Genomic DNA, 20389 nt, shown 5'->3' with positions numbered 1-20389 from the left:
TTTGGAAAGAGACCGCATGAACATTTCACTGCATTGGTGAGTATGAAGAAGGAAGCACCAAGACGTAATGGCTATGATTGATCAACACATTAAGTGTTTCTTGGACGATCGTGACCCAATTATTTGTCTTCGTGAGGAATTTGTTCTTGAAAGCCTTGCCACAGATCAAGCACAGTCAATCAGGAGGATCAAGGGCCCTAGTCCGGTTGTAGAGGCTGCATAAGATTATATTCCCACCAATGTACAACAGCAAGGGCAGAAGAATAAGTTTCGTCAAAATATAAATGTAAATAATAACAAGATCAATATTCATAACTTACATCAGCAAGCGAAATAAATATCGACGAATGACCAGTCCAAACGTAAGAATAGGCAAAGTTATTAATGCAAGCAATGGGCACATATTATCCAACAGATGATATGAAACATCGTGGAAACCCAGCAACTTGTTTTGTTAAGCCAACTGGTGAAAGGCTTTTTTCGGAAACGGGGTGTGTAAATGGGCGCGATATCATGTTGGTGAAGGACACTGGCTCAGATATGACCTCGATAAGAGAAGATCTCGTTGACGAGAGTTGCAAGCTGGATGGGCACAAAGTTACATTATACACAGCAGTGGGTCAGCCATTTACCGCACAGTTAGCTGTTGTAAATATCGACACTCCGCATTATAAGGGACCAGCGCAGGTGGGACTTATTTCAAATTTAGCTGCTGAAGCCCTATTGGGGGTCGATATACTTAGCAAGAAGGGGTCATTTTTTTGTTACGTGGTCGGTGTAAAAGGACTCGACGATGACAAAACTGTGGAGAATACTGATCAACGTGAGGATGAGGATAAGAATGAAGCAGTCAACAACAGCATCAAGACAGCAGATACTAACCAGTGTGTTGGCAATGAAGTTGACAAACTTTCAGCTATAAATGCGGACATGTTGTCGAAATTACATACTGCGGATAAGTCCTTTCCTACTAGTGAAGAGGCTGAGGAGGAGCCAACGGCATTCTTCTGGGAGAATGATAATTTGCGGTGGAAATGGCAATTAGGTGATGGTTCGCGTGGAGGGAGAAAATTGTTGTACCAGCAGGATTACGAAAAATGGTAATGGAGCTGTCACACGATCGGCCCCTTGCAGGTCACTCGGGTTTGGAGAAAACAAAAGAGAGGATTCTCCAAACGTTCTTTTGGCCTGGGGTGTTTTCAGATGTAAAAAGATATTGTACATCGTATAATGAATGTCAGATGACAGAAAAACGGGTTGCAGGTGGGAAAGCACCAATGGTTTGCCAACCGGTGATAAGGTGATAACAGAACCGTTCTCAGAACTTGCAATGGATATTGTAAGACCGTTATCTAGAACGAAGTCTGGACACAAATACATTCTGACGCTGGTATATGATGCAACGAGGTATCCCGAAGCTTTTCCTCTGAAGGATGTGGAGGCAACGAGTGTAGCTAGAGCACTGATTGAGTTGTTTAGCAGTGTTGGTTTTCCAAGGGTTATATTATTAGACAAAGGGACCAATTTTATCAGCACCTTATTGAAACAGTTGTATTAACTATTGGATATCTGTAGAGTTACAACAACGCCTTATCACCCACAAGCGAATGGAAAGGTAAAACGTTTTAACGGGACGTTGAAGTCGATGTTGTGGAAGTTCTGTACAGACAACAAGAATGAATGGGATGAGATGTTACCATATTTGTTGTTTGTATACCGATAAGTCCCACTTGATGAAACTGGATTTGCACCCTTTGAGAAGTTGTATGGTTGGCCAGTAAGACTGCCAATGCAAATTTCACAAGGCTTGTTTACTGGAGAGAAGGGTTTAAGGAAATCAACTGTGGAGCATGTTGTGAAAATGCGTGAGAATTTGGCCGACATCGGGACTCTTGTCAAAGATAATTTGTTGGATCGCCAAGAGAAAATCAAGGCACTTTATGATCGTCACACGAAAACAAAAAATATTTAGTCTTTTGGATGAAGTCATTCTCTTGCCATCAAGTTCGTGTGGTCCGAAAATTAAACGATGTTAACTTTCAGGTTTATGTACCCGGTAGGCGCGGTACGGTAACCTATCATATAAACTTACAGCTTGGATACAAGCGTGCTGTGCTTCTGGCGACTCAGGCAGACGAGAACAGTGGTGTAGATATTGATTTTCCTCCAAGAGCAGGTGAATGTGACGCTTGTATTAAGCTGGGGATCAACTTTTCGAAGGAGCCACGAGAGGATATTAGAAATCTTTGCAACGGATTTCAGGATGTTCTAACAACAAGGTCTAGTCGAACAGACATCTTAACTCACAGTATCAAGACAACTTCAGAGACACCAATTAAACAACGGCCATATAGAATACCTTTCGCGCAACGGAAAGAGGTAAAAGCAATATTGGATGAAATGCTAGAACAAGGCCTCATTCGGCCCTCAATCAGTCCATGGAGTTCGCCTTGTGTATCAGTTGACAAGAAAGATGGAATTCTTCGGCTATGTGTAGATTACCGCAAGCTTAATAATATCACCGTATTCGACACGTATCCAGTCCCACGAATGGACGATCTATTTGAGAAGATTGATTATGGAAGTTATTTGAGTCAGATAGATCTAACTAAGGGTTACTGGTAAGTTCCTCTAGCTGAAGAATCGAGGCAAAAGTCTGCATTTGTGACTCCGTTCGGCCTTTGTGAATTTAACGTTATGCCCTTCGGTATGAAAACGACACCTTCCAGTTTCGCCCGACTCATCGACTTACTGGTGTCCGAACTACATAATGTCGCAGCATATTTTGACAACGTCATTGTGTCAAGCAAAACTTGGTCAGAACATACAGAAAATCTGCGTGCCTTGTATACGTGAATATGGCTTTACAGTAAAGCCGTCTTAGTGCTAGTTTGGAGCAGTTGAGAGCTGAGATCGAATATCTCGGTTATATCACTGGAGGAGGAACAATTTAGACAGACGACAATAAAATTAAAGCAATGCATGAGTTTCCATTACCCACCACGAAAAAGGGGATACATTCATTTCTTGGAATGGTTGGATACTACAGAAAATTCATTAAGAACTTTGCCGAAGTAGTAGTACAATTAACTTCCATGACACAGAAAGGAAGACCAAATATACTTGTATGGACTGAAGACGCCCTTCGTTCCTTTAAAATGTTGAAGAATGATCTTACCAAGACCCCAGTCCTTATTACACCGGATTCCTGGACTACCATACGGCCACCAATAAAACCATCTTAAAAGTCTGGTTATCGATACTTCCCTGAACAGAAAGCCATACTGACAGGACTTCTTTCATCGACAGACTTCTTTCCTTAAACAGAAAGCCATACTGACACGAATTCTTTCATCGACAGACTTCTTTCATCGACAGACTTCTTTCCCTAAACAGAAAGCCATACTGACACGACTTCTTTCATCGACAGACTTCTTTCATCGACAGACTTCTTATCATGTCTAGTTGGCCCTAAATGAAAACAGTGTTGACTTTAGGTCCAATATGGCCGCTACAGCGGATATCTTTAAAATCTTATATCAACACATCTCCTGAATGGATGGTCATATCAATATTGGCTTTTATTAGAAGACTTCTTGCAAAGTCTAGTTTATCCTAAATGAACATAGTACGGATGGTCTAATATGACTGACACAGTTGCCATCGTGAAAACCTTGTTATCGCAGTTTCTTCTTCTGAATGGTCGTGTCAGCAAGTGGTATTAACAATAAGACTTCTTAAAATATCCTGCTGATACTAAATTACAAAGGTGCAAGCATGCTGTTCAATATGGCCACGATAGAAAGGAATCTTGAAAATTTTCTTGTAGCAATCTTTCTAAAATCATTTTTGTATTCTGTATTCATCAAGAAAGCTCTTCCGGCATCTATTTGGTCCTAAAGAAAATGGCCGTCTTGAAAATAGTGTTATAAATACTCCTCCCAAACTGATGACTGAATCAACATGACGTTTCCACCACTTCTTCTGATACCTAGTTGGTCTTAAATAAAAATGGTGAGTCATTCATCCAGTATGGCTGCCTTGACGAATGTCGTTAAAATCGCGTTGCCTATGCTCCCTCTGAATGGACGGTCATTTTGACATGGGGTTTGGACGAAAAATCTTCTGATGTTTGCATGGCCCTGAATGAAAATGGTGCCGAGGTGACATCTAATATGTCCATCACACCAGCAAATAAGAAAATCATGCCGTATCTGAATAATGGCAGTGGTGTTTTCAACATTCAGCAGTTAAACAAATATGGTTTTATTGTTAATTGCTGTGAATTCCTTTTGGTCACTAAAACGTCAATCAATTTGAAGGGCTCTTGTTTTTCTGTCCTTTTCCTGCTTTAAACCCGTTTTCATTTCTCTTGGTATAGCGATATTATCTACAATAATCTGAATAGATCTACACTGTAGACAGATTTTTTCAACACATATGAAAATTACTTTACTCCCGTATAAGGTAAAGAGAGCAGTCTATCAAGAATGTTATTCATGCCCTGTTCTCCGTATATTATATCAATTTACAGTCTATGATATTCATGGCCTGTTCTCAGTATAGTATATATATTTACAGATTCAATTAAGATATGCATGCCTAGCTTCAGTTATAAATTATTTGTGTAACGTGTATCTGATATTAAGTTATAACATTACCGTGTTTTCTCCTGTTCGATATTTTACCTATACCTGCCTCTCTCTCTCTCTCTCTCTCCACACACGCACACACACGCACGCGCACGAAAGATTTTACAAACAAATCAACATCTATTTTTTGTTTAATTTCATTTCAAACGATATAATTAAACTGGCGAAAATACTGAAGATATAAGGGTGGGGTGAATATTTAGCTAGTGGAATGGTGGGGTCAATATTTACCTAGTGGAATGGTGGGGTCAGTATTTACCTAGTGGAAGGGTGGGGTCAATAGTTACCTAGTGGAAGGTGGGTCAATATTTACCTAATGGAAGGGTGGGGTCAATATTTACCCAGTGGAAGGGTGGGGTCAATATTTACCAAATGGAAGGGTGGGGTCAATATTTACCTAGTGGAACGGTAGGGTTAATATTTACCTAATGGAAGGGTGGAGTCAACATTTACCTAGTGGAAGGGTGGGGTCAATATTTACCTAATGGAAGGGTGGGGTCAATATTTACCTAGTGGAAGGGTGGTGCATAACAACGTATATTTCATACAAGATATAGAGCTTTAACGACCCTTTCGATGTCGTTTGTAATTTTAAATGTCATTTTTTACATTTCTTTCTTTCTTTCTTTCCTTATTTATTTATTTATTTATTTATTACTGTCCTTCTTCTTGTTGACTTTGAGAACCCTTTACTACCAGCTATCTTTCTTCTAAAACGGCACCGTTCCATTGGCCTAGTGGTTAGAGCATCCGCCTCGGAAGCGAAAGGTCTTGGGTTCAAACCCCGGCCGAGTCATGCCAAAGACTTACAAAAATGGTACTTACACCTACTTCGCTTGGCGCTCAGCATTAAAAGGTTACTGTTAGAACTGGTGGGCCGGATGTCAGGATAATGTGACTGGGTGGGACATCATGCTACGTGTCTGCGGCATGATGCCCCAGTGCTAGACATCATTATAAACTGCCACACTGCAAAAATTGTCAAAGCTACGTTAAAATTCCTAATCACACACACACACACACACACAGCAGCAAAAGGGATTCACAGACCAGGTTCTTCGTCGAAAATGAGAGCTTCTACAGGAAATAATTTCGTGGTGACCTTTATTTTCATTTCTGAAGGCTGCTACGAGGGTCATTTTTCGTCATTAACAGACTCACGTGACTATCGTCACTATACAAAAAACATCACCGCATGGGCAAATGTTTTTTGAAACAAATTTTAAAATATTTGATCAAGACCGATTCGATATCTACATCGTGGATCATGTAAATTTATCGTGATGAATCCATGTGGAGTTGACTGAGCACGGCTAAACAAATTCTTGAACATATTTATGTCCATGTCGCCGTTGCACCAAGTCTGGTGAATATTTCGTAACGTATGCTTGTCTACGCCGTTAAATACCGCCAAAATATTGCAATTATCTCTGATAACCTTTGGAATTTGCGTATAGCGCTGAGTAACGTAAATAACATCGGTATTTTTATGTCGGCCGCGAGAAAACATCCTAGCTGGATTTGCTTGTTTGTCCAACATTACGTCATCGTACACGACTAAATTATTTATTTCTCCGTTGAGATCTTCGACGGATGGCGCTTCATTGATATCTGTGATAAATTCAATAATATTTTCACTGATTTCTGATGCATTGTCGCTAAAGTCTTTTAATACCTGATAACAACGCTGATCGTTAACGCTGGGTGCAACTAAATATAGTTTGTCCCATTTCAGCCATCTCATTATCAAATTTAACAACAACTGCGTTTTACCGGATCCAGATGGGCCAATTATAATCATTCTGATCGAATTTGGTAATGCCGCGTGATGTTTTACTTGCTCGCGTTTCTTCGTGGCTGAAAAATCAATTACATTCATGTTATAATATATCATGGATTTATATTGTGTGAAATGTCGCACGCGTACAGGCACGGAGAACCTAACTGAGGTCACGACGCGTAATGGTAAAAATGCAATCGCGGGAACATGCGTGAAATGTGGCACACGTAAGTTTAGATTTGTTAAAAAAAAAAGAGCGATACGGAGGTGACATCGCCGCAGCCTTGGGTAAATTGCCCGGATTGCCCTGGGCCAAATATCCCGGAGAAAAGCATGTCCCAGGATATAATTACTGCGGACCCGGAACGCGATTAGATATCAGACTTGACGAAAATAATCAGCCAAAATCGGGCGAAGATCCAATAAACGCTATTGATAACGCGTGCTATCGTAGCGGAGATCTACAACAAAGACATCTCGCTGATGTAAAATTAATTCACGCCATAAACGCTATTCCTAATAAGTCCCTCAAAGAAAAATTAGATACGTTGCTAATAAAAACTGCAATGAAGATCAAATTAGTATTCGGCGCGGGTAATAAATAGACATGGAAGAAATATATTATTCTCCGCGGGGCTTCTGGCGAGGAAAGTCTGCAATTGCCAAACTTGCGAAGGCCGCCAAAGTAAAAATACCCGTAGCAGCTTCTTGGTTATCAAAACAAGCTATCTGGCAAATTTATCTTCCGCCGCACAAGAAAATTCCTTATGCGCATTTTGAAGTTAGTGTTCCTAATGAGGTTCATCAAGCCGATATAATGTTTCTTCCTCATGATACTGTCAACGGCATCACAAACAAGTATGTACTAACCATTGTTGATATCGCTAGCAGATATAAGGAAGCGACGCCATTGGCAACTAAATCAGCCAGCGAAGTCGCTAACGCATTTAGCAATATTTATTCGCGATCATTATTAACTTGGCCAAATCTTCTTCAGGTTGATCCAGGCAGGGAATTTCTCGGTGCGGTCTCGTCGCTGATGAAAAAAAATAACGTTAATATTCGACGCGGTCACGCTGAAATTCATCGAGATCAAGCTATTGTTGAACGATTTAACAAAACACTCGCTGAGCGATTATTCGGATATCAATACGCGAGGGAATTTATCAGCGGTGAGCGATCTCAGGAGTGGGTATCGAGATTACCTGATGTAATTAACGCGATAAATAATGAACCAACGCGAACAATAAAAATGAAACCAGCCGTCGCTATTACAAAAGCAACTATGCCAACAAGGCGAGATTTCTCAATACAGCCTGTATTAGGTAGCATCATAGTTAGATATTTATATAAGCAAGGTGAAGCTGAAGGTGGACGAAAAAGAGCAACTGATCCAGTTTGGAGCGTAACTTCGCATAAAATATCCGCCGTGACAAGATCATCTGGAAGGCCCGCCATGTATATGTTAGATTCGCTTGCTCCTCAACGCGGATTCACCAAGGAAGAATTGCAGGTAATTCCTGCCGATACTCAATTCCCGCCAAAATCACTCAAATGAATCCGTCCTAGCTGAGATAATTTTCTAACCCTAGATACTGCTAAATAAACTAAATTTGACCACATAATTCTATCATCGATAATCCAAACCTGACTGTCAATAGTTAATCCTTGAGATGAATGTATCGTTGTTGCATAACCTAACTTCCATGGAGATTTTTCTGCATTCAGCATATCATTGATAAAATCAATATTAACATTAACAATATCATTCAACACCAGATTCTTTTTTTCTCCACAGATAATTACATCAATATTTTGTTTTCGAGTATCTGCCGGCCTATAACATAGCGGCACTGGCAACGTTGGAAATTTCTCACGATGCAACTTAAATAATTTTACCTGAAGATCATCACGAACTATTTTTCTGCTAGCGACGATTAAGTGATCAGGACGCCATAAATTAAGAAAATCGCTCATTGATGTCTCGCTAATTACTTTTCTCATAACTTCACATTGAATTTTATCTGATTGTAATCGAATTAATTTTTTAAATTCCCTCAATAATTTATCTGTTGATCTGTAATCGGCATCGATTTCTTCATAATAATCAACAAAATTCTTAAGCCAGATATGCGGCGATTCACCCTCAATTGGATTTGGTTGACCATGATCTCCGCACATTATCACGGCGGTATTTTTCTGTGACAGCCACGTCAAAAATAACTTTAGTACATGCAAATTTATCGTGCAAACTTCATCACTAACTATGACTTTATTTATATATTTATCGCCCATCCGTATAGGATCCCATGCACCACCGCTGTATTTAAAATAACTGTGATAAGTACAAGATTTAACGCCGCGTTGTTTCATTTCTCGCGCTAATCTGTGTGTTGGCGTTAATACAATCATATCTGAATTTGAAAATAAATTTATCACTCTTGAAGTTTTACCACTGCCGCCGGGTCCATTCAGATATACGAATTTATGTCGTGAAATTGGATCACCCACGGACACCTCCGTAGATACTTCTTCGATATCTCCGTGGTGAAATTCATCACGATCTTCAACGTCGGCGTCTTCACAATAATCAAGAATATCTTCATCTTTCGTTCTCCAAGTGCCCCATGGACCATCCTCGGTAAGATATTTTTCTACCAAGAGAAGATATTTACCGTCGATATAGAACGAATCTGTCGCTACTCGTACTGCAATATCGGAGAATTTATTTATCATCGAAAGTAAATTGATACTTACATATGCGAGCATTGATGATCTTAAATGAGTATATTGAGGAGATTCTCCGTCGAGATAACTAACTACGGTACCTAACTTTGTTCCATCGACGAAAATAGTTTCTCTATTACAAAATATACCTCTCGACGCGGTATCATTAAGAATAAAATCAAATTCCGCATCATCCATGAATAACCTAGCATGGCGACGTTTATGATCAACAGAGCCACCTTGAGTAAATTTACCTATTATTTTTCTTCCTATGTCTTTAGCGTTATCACAATCTGTTGGCAACCATACATCAGTCTGTTTTTTATACGAAATAATTGCCTCGCTGACCGTCAATCGCGTTAACATTGCTGAATCTAGCATATATTGCAGTAGCGCTATGTGAACCCAACGTCGTTGTGAGAAATGTCTGCCAAACCAAATATAGCAAATTTTATGTAAATTATCTGCAAATTTTAATGATGTAACGCGTGCGAATCTCGTCAGGGGGAAATCAGGTAATGGTCCGTTAATGGCAACCCGAGTCATTTCGTTGCAAGGATGCCCGTATTTGGCAAAATATTCAGCAGCGTCGCCATACCCCAGAAAACTCCCCGGATAACACGCGGACATATCGATGGATATCATATTTGTATAATCATATTTAGTGTTCCATAATCCGCCGTGGCCGTATTCAACGCAACTCATCTGTATAACTTTGAGAAATTCGCATCGTGTTGGCTTCCATGAATTTTTCTCTCTGGCAGCGTGAGCAGCAACCGACGGAATAGTAAAACAGTTAGTTAATAAACATTCGGGATTTGCTGAATATTTATACGCTAATTCGCTCATTGAGTCATGTAGGGATTTATTTCTGTAAATGTCACCTCGCGGTAGTACAAACTGATCATATTTATCATCGCTGGAAAATAACCAAACTGATATTGGATCTGATTTACTTAATTCACTAATAAATTTAAACATATCTAAAGAATTTTCTTCTGGATAGAATTTAACCACGCGTTCTCGCGGAAATATCGTTACCGCACTCGACCAAGCATGAGAATTATGATCAACAATTACTATTGGCAATCCCCGAGATTTGTACGGAGAATCATACAAAATTTCTCCCGATAATGTTTTGACCGCGATAGGAAATTTTAACTTCCGTGATAACGCCGCTATGTCATCTATTGACGCACCATCAACGACCGTTCCCGCCCATGTATTTATCTTTGCTAGTCTTAAATCGGTCAATCCCGATCCGCGTTTTGAGTTTTTCATATGCTCTATTACACGCTCGGCAACGCAATTTATCACTGAAGATTTCTTCATTAGGGGTAATTTTTTTACGTCGGGGCTATTTATCCGATAAATTCCATAAACAACTGCGCTGACCGGATAAGCCTTAACATAATACGGTTTATCTATACCTAATAATAACCCCAGCCTGCTGTTTGCATCAAGAATAACATTTTTTTTCCTCCGATTATAGGATCTCGCTTATCACGAATGATCCATACGCCATCGGGCATTTGCACGATAAATTTTATTCCAAAGATAAATTTCTCATTAGGATGATTTTTCTTAATATAGTCGATTATTTTCTTGGCTCGTTCGTCCGTCATTGTATTATCGGTCAAATTTGTTTTCCAAGTTGACCAAGTATGAACCGCTCCATCGTCGAAAAATTCCTTCTTGGCTCGATCGGCCTCAGAAATGTCGTATTCAGCCTCGTCAAGGTCAAATAATTTCATTATTATATTTTAAACAAATATCTAAATAATAATGAATCATTGCAAATGGCTACTGGTTGGTTCAACAAATCACTGCGATAAATCATGTAAAAAAGATTATTGTGGCGCTCATATGCAAGCTGTTCGCGAAGGCAGTTCAGGACCGCAGAAGTGTATGAAATGTCAAGTTGGCACGCGAGGAAAGACTCGATTATGCCTACGATGTGGTGGAAAACGATATCGAGAACTAAAGCGACATTATGATAAAAAATCTGTCAATGACATAATAACCTGCGAAGAAGATTATCTTAATAGATTTCAAACAAATTATGATTTAAACAAACAGAATATTGTATATGAATCAAATATTCATGACTCACCCAACAATTAGCGGCTACGAGGCATCACGAGATGGTATCGTTAGAAATTGCAAAACAAAAAATTTCGTTGGTACCGTCAGCAATTCTGGTTATCTTAAATTTACTTTTGAGAGGAAAAAAAGTTATCTTTCTCAAAGATTTATATACGAATGTTTTCACGGACTTATCAAAGATAAGCTTGTTATTGACCATATCGATGGAGATAAACTCAGTAATAAATTATCAAATCTCAGAGCTGTCACTCAGAGTGAAAATTCACTACATGGTAATACCGGCAAATATTCCAAGCATTCTAGGGCGGTTAAATCAACAAATATTTAAACTAGCGAGGAAATGATATTTACGTCGATGACTGCTGCTGGTAAATATTTCAGTATTTATCCGCGTTCAGTTCAGCATGTTGCAAATAAAACAACTAATTTGGCGTATTCATGCACACTTAACAACTGGATTAAGTTTTCTTATATCCCAGTAATATTTGATTAACTCACAAAAAAAAATTACTTAAAGATATAATATTTATGATATGAACGAAGAAAATATCAACAATATAACTGATGCAATCGAAGATTTAAAAAATAAACATAAATTTGCATATAGATTTAGATACAGATAAAATTATCTCTGAATTTGAGATACTCGCTCAAAATAAACTCGAGCACAGATATGTTCTGCCATCTGAATATAAATTTATAAAGAAAATTCAATCAGCAATGTATCAGTCGTTGGCATCTGTCAACGAGAAACAAATCAAGGATTTTGTTGCGCTATCTACAGCCGTAGAAAGAATCAGATCGGAATTATTTGACGAATATGAATCGAGAAAAGTTATTAATGTTCGCGCTAGACAATTAAAAAAACTAGTAAATGATTCTGAGAATTAAAAAAAATAAATAAATTTGAATTTTTTGCCGTATTTTATCTTGTTTTTTTAATGTTATTTTTCCGGTGGACAAGTTAAGATCAAAAATCAAGAACCTTAAGGTTCTCACGATTTTACTAGCAGATTAATACTTAGTGTTTCTCCGCGTATATCAAGTAAATGTCCAGATTGATTTGTTAATCTAAAATTAATTCTCGATAATAATCGATTATGACATCGCAAATAAAACAGATTGACCGGCTCTTTTACAATCAAAGATCCAGGTGGAGTTGTTGGAGAAAACGAATATAAAACGAATCCTTGTTGCGCTCGTTCTGACACATCTGCGTCTACGCTGTAACTACCATCGATAACGTCCGCGTGAAGATTAACCGCGACAACATCGGACATATTTACGATGCCCGGCGAAATATGACGTCCTTGCCCATTTGGGTCATTATCGTGTCTAAGTATCGACGCTGGCGGTAATTTTTTTCTCCATGCGTCGTGTAATTGCAAAAATAATTCATCAATGGTGTCAGTGACGGATTTTCTCATCTCAGGTACGCTATAGCCGGGAAATTTATAATTTGGCAGTGTTGCTTCGGTTAGTTTGCATTTGGTCATAAATATATAACTAAAATCGTGCATTTGTATGTGTCTCCGTTTTTCCTCATCCATTTTTCGTTTTTCCTCATCCATTTTTTGTTTATCTATCACGGGGAGTCTGATAAATCGCTTGTTTATCTTTTTTGTGTATTTTTAATTACAACCTGAATTAGTCGCTGATTAATATATTCCATGTCAGATGCAAGCTGATTTAATACTTCTGCGCGCGAAATAATTTTATCACATGAGGTTGATATATTAAAAATACACTCTTGAAAATATTGTCATAATAATTGTAGTTGTTTTTTATGTTCTTGATTAATATTCTAAAATATTTTGATAACATCTGACATATATAATTCTAATTGTTCTCCAACCCATGAGTATATAGAACGCTCATGAATACCACTTACTTCTTGTTTTATCTCCCATTCTCCATTACCATAAAATACAAACCGAAATCCATCACCTGGCGATGCAATAGCCTCAAAGGTGTAAGTTTTAATTTTACTCAATTTTTCTTCATATGTTGGAATAATTTCATGATAATTTCCTTTGTCACTGACGTAATCGGATTTTTTAGGTTCTATTGGCACCGGCGGCGCTGGTGGTTCATTTTCAGGCCAACCTAATATGGATCTGATCGAAGATTTATAAATATCGACGATATATGGTAACTCAATCATCGACGTCAGCGTTGGTTCATGCGCGGATATTTTTATTCCTGGTTCTTTTTCTGTGGTTATGTTTTTTACTTTGTAGATGAGTTCATCGTTAATTTGGTCGATCTCGTAACTACCTGTTGGTAATCCAACGGTGATCCAGTCCGGAGTACCGTCAGGTTTATTTTTATTAGCGAAAACAAGCATATTATTTGATGATAAACCACCAAATGATTCTGATCTAATATTAGGCCAACTGTAATAAACACGCAACTGCGATAACGCAATATCGTTGACGGGAATTGGTGTTGAAAAATTAATGTTAAATTCTGGTTTAGTCGAGTTTACCGATATCATTGTTGTTGTTGGCGGTGTTGTGTTTGTCACAATCTGATCCAGCTCCGACATTATTAATATCGATAACCTTTAACATTAGCGAAAATTCGTAATCGGATACAACTCCATCATTGAGACTTTCAGAAAGCAACGATGATAATTCTGAATACGCGTTCGTCGCTATATTTAATTTATTCACGTACGAGGCTAATTTTTCACTCGTGCATGAAGATATTTTTTTCGCAATAATACTAGCAACGTTAGCTATCGTCGTTGATACAGAAACAGCGATAGTTACGACGACGGGCGCCATCATTGTTACCGCGGATAATATTATTCCAGCGCTAGCAATGACAGCACTTGTCGCGTACACGGCCACGTCGATGGCAACTAATCTGCGTTGATATTTTTTTACCTTTATCGTATATGTATCTACGGATAATTTCAGCGAATCCTGCCATGAACGCGCCTGATTATATCTGTAGTCGCTCATTATTAATTTTGTGTCCAACTAAATGATGAAGGTATTTCGGCGATAAATTCCGTGCACCACCAATAATCAGTTGACGCCATTGCGACCCTCTCTGGTGGTTCTAACTCAAATATTTCTTCGGAATCTTTCTCTATCGGAATATTTAAGAATCCAAGGAATCTGTCGCTGGTGTGTCGCCATTTATATTTTCTAGATATTATTCTGAATCTCACTTTGGATAAAACGTATAACTGATACAGACCAGTAATCGGCGCCGTCTACGTAAACGTGTTATTTTCTGGCGTCCATGTTGCTAATCCCGACGCCGTCGTGAATGTTAAATTTAAAAATTGATTTGGTGTTATTTTTAGTGGAAACTTAATAAAAGTGATAATTCCAGGAATCAGCGCGATTGTTCCGCTAGATGAATCAACGGTAGTTTTAATTTCAGTGATTTTCGTGTTAATATCTAGAATTTTCATGTTAAAATCGCGAATTTCTCCGTCATACAACGACATATCAACCTTATTGCGTATCAAATTGTTAATGTTCGTTATTAAGTTATTCAGCGCCGCAACGTCCTCGCTGACTTTTTTAATAACGTTGAATTCACCCACGTGAGCGTTATATTCGTCTCGCTTGATTATATCGCCTATTTTGACGTTGCTGGTTCGTAATTTCCCGTGCTGATCTTGAAAAATAGCGACATCGTCAGGATCTATTCCTGTTATTGATAGGAGATTATTAAAATCATCTTTGGTTGCGTATTTGGATAAATCAATATCAATATCAGTTGGAGTTTTTTTTAACCCATAAAGCAATCGTCCGTAGATGTCAACCATATTTATTAGACGTATATTTAAGTAATGTTTTGCGATACGGATCAATTGCACGTGAAATTGCATCAAGAACATTAATTGATTCGGGTCCACATATCGGTGGATCTGTTAGTGTCTGCGTCGATAACGTCGAATATAAAATTGGAATATTCAACTTTGATGTGTATTTAAGAAATTCCTTCGGTGGAGCCAACCCGTATGAGTCAAAATAAATAGCTTCACGCGGATTAATTGCGTAGGCAACCCAGTGTGTTCCCGGACCAATACTTGAATCGAGATTTATTATTCCGGTCTCGTTAATGTTTGGTTTGTCAGGAAGTTGATCTCGCATAAATACGCCTCTGAAGAATTTTATATTTTTACGCGCTGCCTCGTTAGATAAATCTAAATTTGACATCGGCGTTATGCTAGTTTTAGGCCGCGTCCGAATTTGGGATAAACTCCTGGTTGCCTCAGGCCGCGTCCGAATTTGGGATAAACTCCTGGTTGCCTCAGGCCGTCTTCGTATCTCGGCCGTCGTAGATAAGCGCCGCTGCCTGATACCACCCGTCTGATTAATTCTCTGTGATCCATCGATGCCGGGGCCATTAGGCTGCGTCCGAATCCTGGCTGCTTCTGACTTAATATTGCCTGCCTGATTAAATCTCCGTGAGCTAGTATTGCTAATGATTTTGGATCCAGGTTGCCGCCTTTTTATTTTTTACCATATCGTCCTCCGGTTACTTTTTCTAGTAATTTACTGGCTCCAAATCCGGCCGCACCTGCTAGTGCGCCTTTCGCTATTATAGGAGCTGCTATAGCCGCCTTTGCTGCTATAGCCGGAGCAGCTGCAGCTAGTATTGCTGGAATTGCAGCGAGAAACGGGAAAATTCCACCAACTTTAACCATATCTTTGATCGCGCCAGGACTAAGATTAACATGAACGCCTGAATTCGCTGATTTAGCCTTGGTGAAGCGTCCATGTTGAGTCTTAGTTAATGATAATTTATTTGGCCCACCCTGAATTTGAGTGTTTTTCAACGTTAATTTTACCCCGCATTTTTTCGTCATCGACGATTGGAGTTTCTTTACCTGACCAGGAGTCAGAGTCACACTAACATGATCGTATGCCATTTATATTAATTAGTTTGATCTAAATTTAGATCACATTTTCTCTACTGGTGCGTCAATGACTCTCATTCGGCGACTAATGCCTTCTAAAAGCATAGTTCTATCACTAAGTATCACCGCGAATGCTCTAGCGGGTCCACCTGTGTTAATTCTAGCCTTGAAATGTATATCAACGACAGATTGCTTTATCAAATCAAGATGTTCCAGCGAAAAATAATAGATTGGGTAACGAGTATTGAAATCTAACTGTGATATTTGCAATCCCGTGTCAATATTTTGATCTCGACCCATATAACTTAATATGCGATGATACGCACGAGCTGTCGAATAAGTTTCAAAATCAATCGATATTTCTTCGGATGGTTCTTGTTGTCCATTTATCCTCAATGATACCTCTGTTGCCTCAAAATTATCAAATATCATATGACTACGATGCTGATGACGCCTGTTAGCGTTTTGAAGAGCAATAAATATATGTCTGGGTGCAGAGACACCTTGTTGTGAGGCAATACGCCAGGTAAAATTACCATTAATATTTACATCGATAGAGTCGGTAGTTGTTGTTAGCCAGGACATAATTGATTTACCACCATGATCCATGAATGATAGTAATTTTTGATCTTCGAACATCGACGGAGTTATCGCTGGCATCCACAAGGTAAATTTAGTTAATATTACTTTACCGTTGAGGGGTGCATCATTGACCGCATTAAGGCTACCATCAACATTACGAGCGTAATCTCGCCAGATGGCATTATTGCTGCCGTTTCGAATAAAAGTAATTGTGTGTTTGGCTCCGAAAATTACTTTTCTAAAATGTCTACAAAATCCAAATACATGCGATAACGGAATTGCGCAAGAAAATCTCCTACGACCTACTGTTATCATAGCCTGTCGTGTGGCAAATCCGAGGTTGTAATTAGGATTAGTATTGATAATCATTTCCTCGACGTCGGCGTCAGTGTTATCCTGTTTTTTCGGTCGTCTAGCAATGTACTGCACATGATCAGGAGAATCAGTATTATCATGCTAGGACCAGCTGATCTGGTCAAATCGTCTGAATACCTAGCTAGGCCGATAATTGTCGTAGCAATATCAACATTATGTGTAACTGACTCGATCTCTCTTCCATCAATCATGTATGTGGCGCTCTTAAATAACGCCATAATGCCATTATTGACAAATCCGATTTTAAAATTTGCGTCGTAGGTGGTATTGTCTGTCTTCAAAATTTCCCCGGTAACTTCGATAAACGCCTCAGATGGAAGAAAATATCTTGTTGTGCCATGAACCTGAATTTCAACGCGATTTTCGCTGTTCGGATCAACTGCGTAGTACGAATAAAATTGATAATCACGCACCGATGTGTCCTTACTTACGGGTTCGTCCATGTCGAATGCCTCGTTGGATGTCCGTGCAAACATTATTATAAAGATTATCTTCTAAAATGAAGACCAATACCTGATATAAAACTCGTATTTGCTGGAATTTGTTGTTCTTGACGCGCTATTTCTTTACTAACTTCTTTATTAATTTCTTTACTAACTTCCTGATTTACTAATTCCGCTAATTTCTGATTTGCCGCGCCATTTATTATTTTACTAATATCGCTAGGCATCACGTCGGTGCCGGGTAATTTGACTGGCTCAGGTGGCGGTTTTTTCCTTCTACCTACTAAATCTGAAACTTTACCTTTAACAAATTCGTAACTTTTACTTGCCAAATCACCGACTTTAGAGAGAACTTTCTCGCCAATTACTCCCATGGCTTTCATTGCTAATTGCTTAGCGGCGGGTCCAATTTTTGGGGCGATTCTTGTAACAAAACTTGCTATGGTATCGCCTAATCCGTTGCCGTGAATATATTTGTATACGGGCAATCGGGAATTCACCACGCGAACTTGCGCTGGTCTACGTTGATATTTGTGAACAATCATTATTTATTCACTATAATCTAATCGCTATGTTCGTCAATAAGTTCATCGATGAGATTTCTGTAAATGTGCACATCTATGATACCACCACGAAATAATCGCTGACAAATGTCCGAAGCTTCGTTGATTATTTCACGTGAGTTATTTCCGGCTCGTTTCTCTCCGATAAGTACCTCTAGTCGAGATACATCGTTGACGACGCTATCAGGACAGATTGTGTTATAACCGCTGCCGGTTTTGGTTGGCGATTGCGGCGGTGAGAAAAATTCTTCCTCTTTCATCGCAGCCTTGATTCGTTCTTGAAACATAATTTTCCTAAACTCCTTATAGCCAGGATTGTCAAGATCAACTCGTCCACCTCTGTAGGCAAAATATACCGCAGGGATCCAATCATGATGAGAAATATCCTTAACATTATCTTTTTTTAGATAATTTCCTCTCTTATCATATTCGAACGCAGCTATTCTAACCACACTATCTGGCCTAAGTGATCTTAATTTTTCAAGAGCTTTTTCTAGAAACATTTTTTCGACTTGCACATTACTTATTTTTGCTTGTTCTGGTGGAATATCTTCTTCAGGTTCTCTTTTTAGTTTTTCTTCTTCTTCTTGTCGCTGTCTAGCTTCTTCTTCTTCTTGTCGCTGTCTAGCTTCTTCTTCTTCTTGTCGCTGTCTAGCTATTTTTTCTTCTTGTCGCTATCTAGCTTCTTCTTCTTCTTCTTGTCGCTGTCTAGCTATTTTTTCTTTAAAATCTTTATATCCTAGATCTCCGGCGTCGACACTTGTTTTCTTAGAAGCAAAATATACCGCTTGAATCCAATGTTTTTTTTTATTTTGTCAATATGTTCTGGTTTCAAATAATTTTTTCTGTCATCAAAGCCAAACCTGGCAATATTAATTAATTTATCCTAGTCTTTAAGAGTCTTGAGAGCATCTTCAGTAAAAAAATTTATGTGGTTGAGCTTTTTGTACGGGTTGAGGCGATTTCTCAGGCGGAGGCGGCTGTAATGATATTTTTTTTGGTTGTGATGCATAATCATTTACTAATTCAATAAATTTAATATAATCAGGATCATCACCTTTAACCGAGCTGACATCTCTATATATATAATATATCCATTTTGCCCACTGTTCACGAGATACACCTTCAGCATGCTTGGGTTTCATAAGTTTTCTTCTTCGATTAACATCATAATTTTCTGCGGTAAATTTAACTATCTCAGCTGGCTTCATGGATTTTATATTTTCAATAGCTTCGTCAGTAAATTTTTCGGCTCCAGGAACTTTACCAACAGCTCCTTCTTCCTCCTTCAGTTCTTCCTCTACTTGCTGAGATGCGTCCGCGGTTGCGGGTCCAGTCACAACCTGAACCACAGGTGGCGGCTGAAGTCGAATTCGTTCCTCAATATCTTTTAACACGGGAACAACACCGCGTTTTCTCACTTCAGGATCTTTAATATCTCCAAATATAACTTGCTCGGTTGTTTTAGTTATTGTTTTAAATAACTCCGTGGATTATTCACTGAATCCAAGTTTCGCATCCTCAATTGCTCTTATTTTTCTCTTGACAGATTCTCTCACAGGAAGATACGCTTTTATCGCCGCTAATTTTTCTCGTGCTAATCTAGCAGAATGTGGCTCTCCGACGCTCATTATTATTCATGTACAAGTGATTTTAATTTATGACAATATTTTTATTTTGATCAAATATTTTAAAATTTGTTTCAAAAAACATTTGCCCATGCGGTGATGTTTTTTGTATAGTGACGATAGTCACGTGAGTCTGTTAATGACGAAAAATGACCCTCGTAGCAGCCTTCAGAAATGAAAATAAAGGTCACCACGAAATTATTTCCTGTAGAAGCTCTCATTTTCGACGAAGAATCTGGTCTGTGAATCCCTTCTGCTGCTCACACACACACACACACACACACACACGCACGCACTCTTCTAAAACTCTATACGATACAACATAAAAATAAATAAATAAAAGTGTTTTAAAAGTAAGCTTGTTCACAAGTAGTGTTTGGATGAAAAACTTGAAGCACTGACATCAGCCAAATATATTTTCATACGTATGTACAAGTGGCATGTAAAATGAAAGCAATGACAACAGCCATATATATATATATATATATATATATATATATATATATATATATATATATATATATATATATATATATATATATATATATATATATATATATATATATATATTCATATATATATATATATATATATATATATATATATATATATATATATATATATATATATATATATATATATATA

General features: G+C 38.3%; 1 protein-coding gene across 2 annotated transcripts in view; it reads right to left on the bottom strand.

Moving 5' to 3' along the window:
- The window catches only part of LOC149802428 (inward rectifier potassium channel 2-like), a 51597-nt gene that overhangs the window by 27479 nt on the left and 3729 nt on the right, over nt 1–20389 (bottom strand). The gene's annotated exons all lie outside the window — the stretch shown is intronic.

The sequence above is a fragment of the Sinohyriopsis cumingii genome, chromosome 3 (genome assembly GCF_028554795.1).
Source record: "Sinohyriopsis cumingii isolate HCF-2022 chromosome 3, ASM2855479v2, whole genome shotgun sequence".
Lineage (NCBI taxonomy): Eukaryota > Metazoa > Mollusca > Bivalvia > Unionida > Unionidae > Sinohyriopsis > Sinohyriopsis cumingii.
The sequence above is the reverse complement of the archived record's forward strand: the minus strand, read 5'-3'. Positions and strand labels throughout refer to the sequence as shown.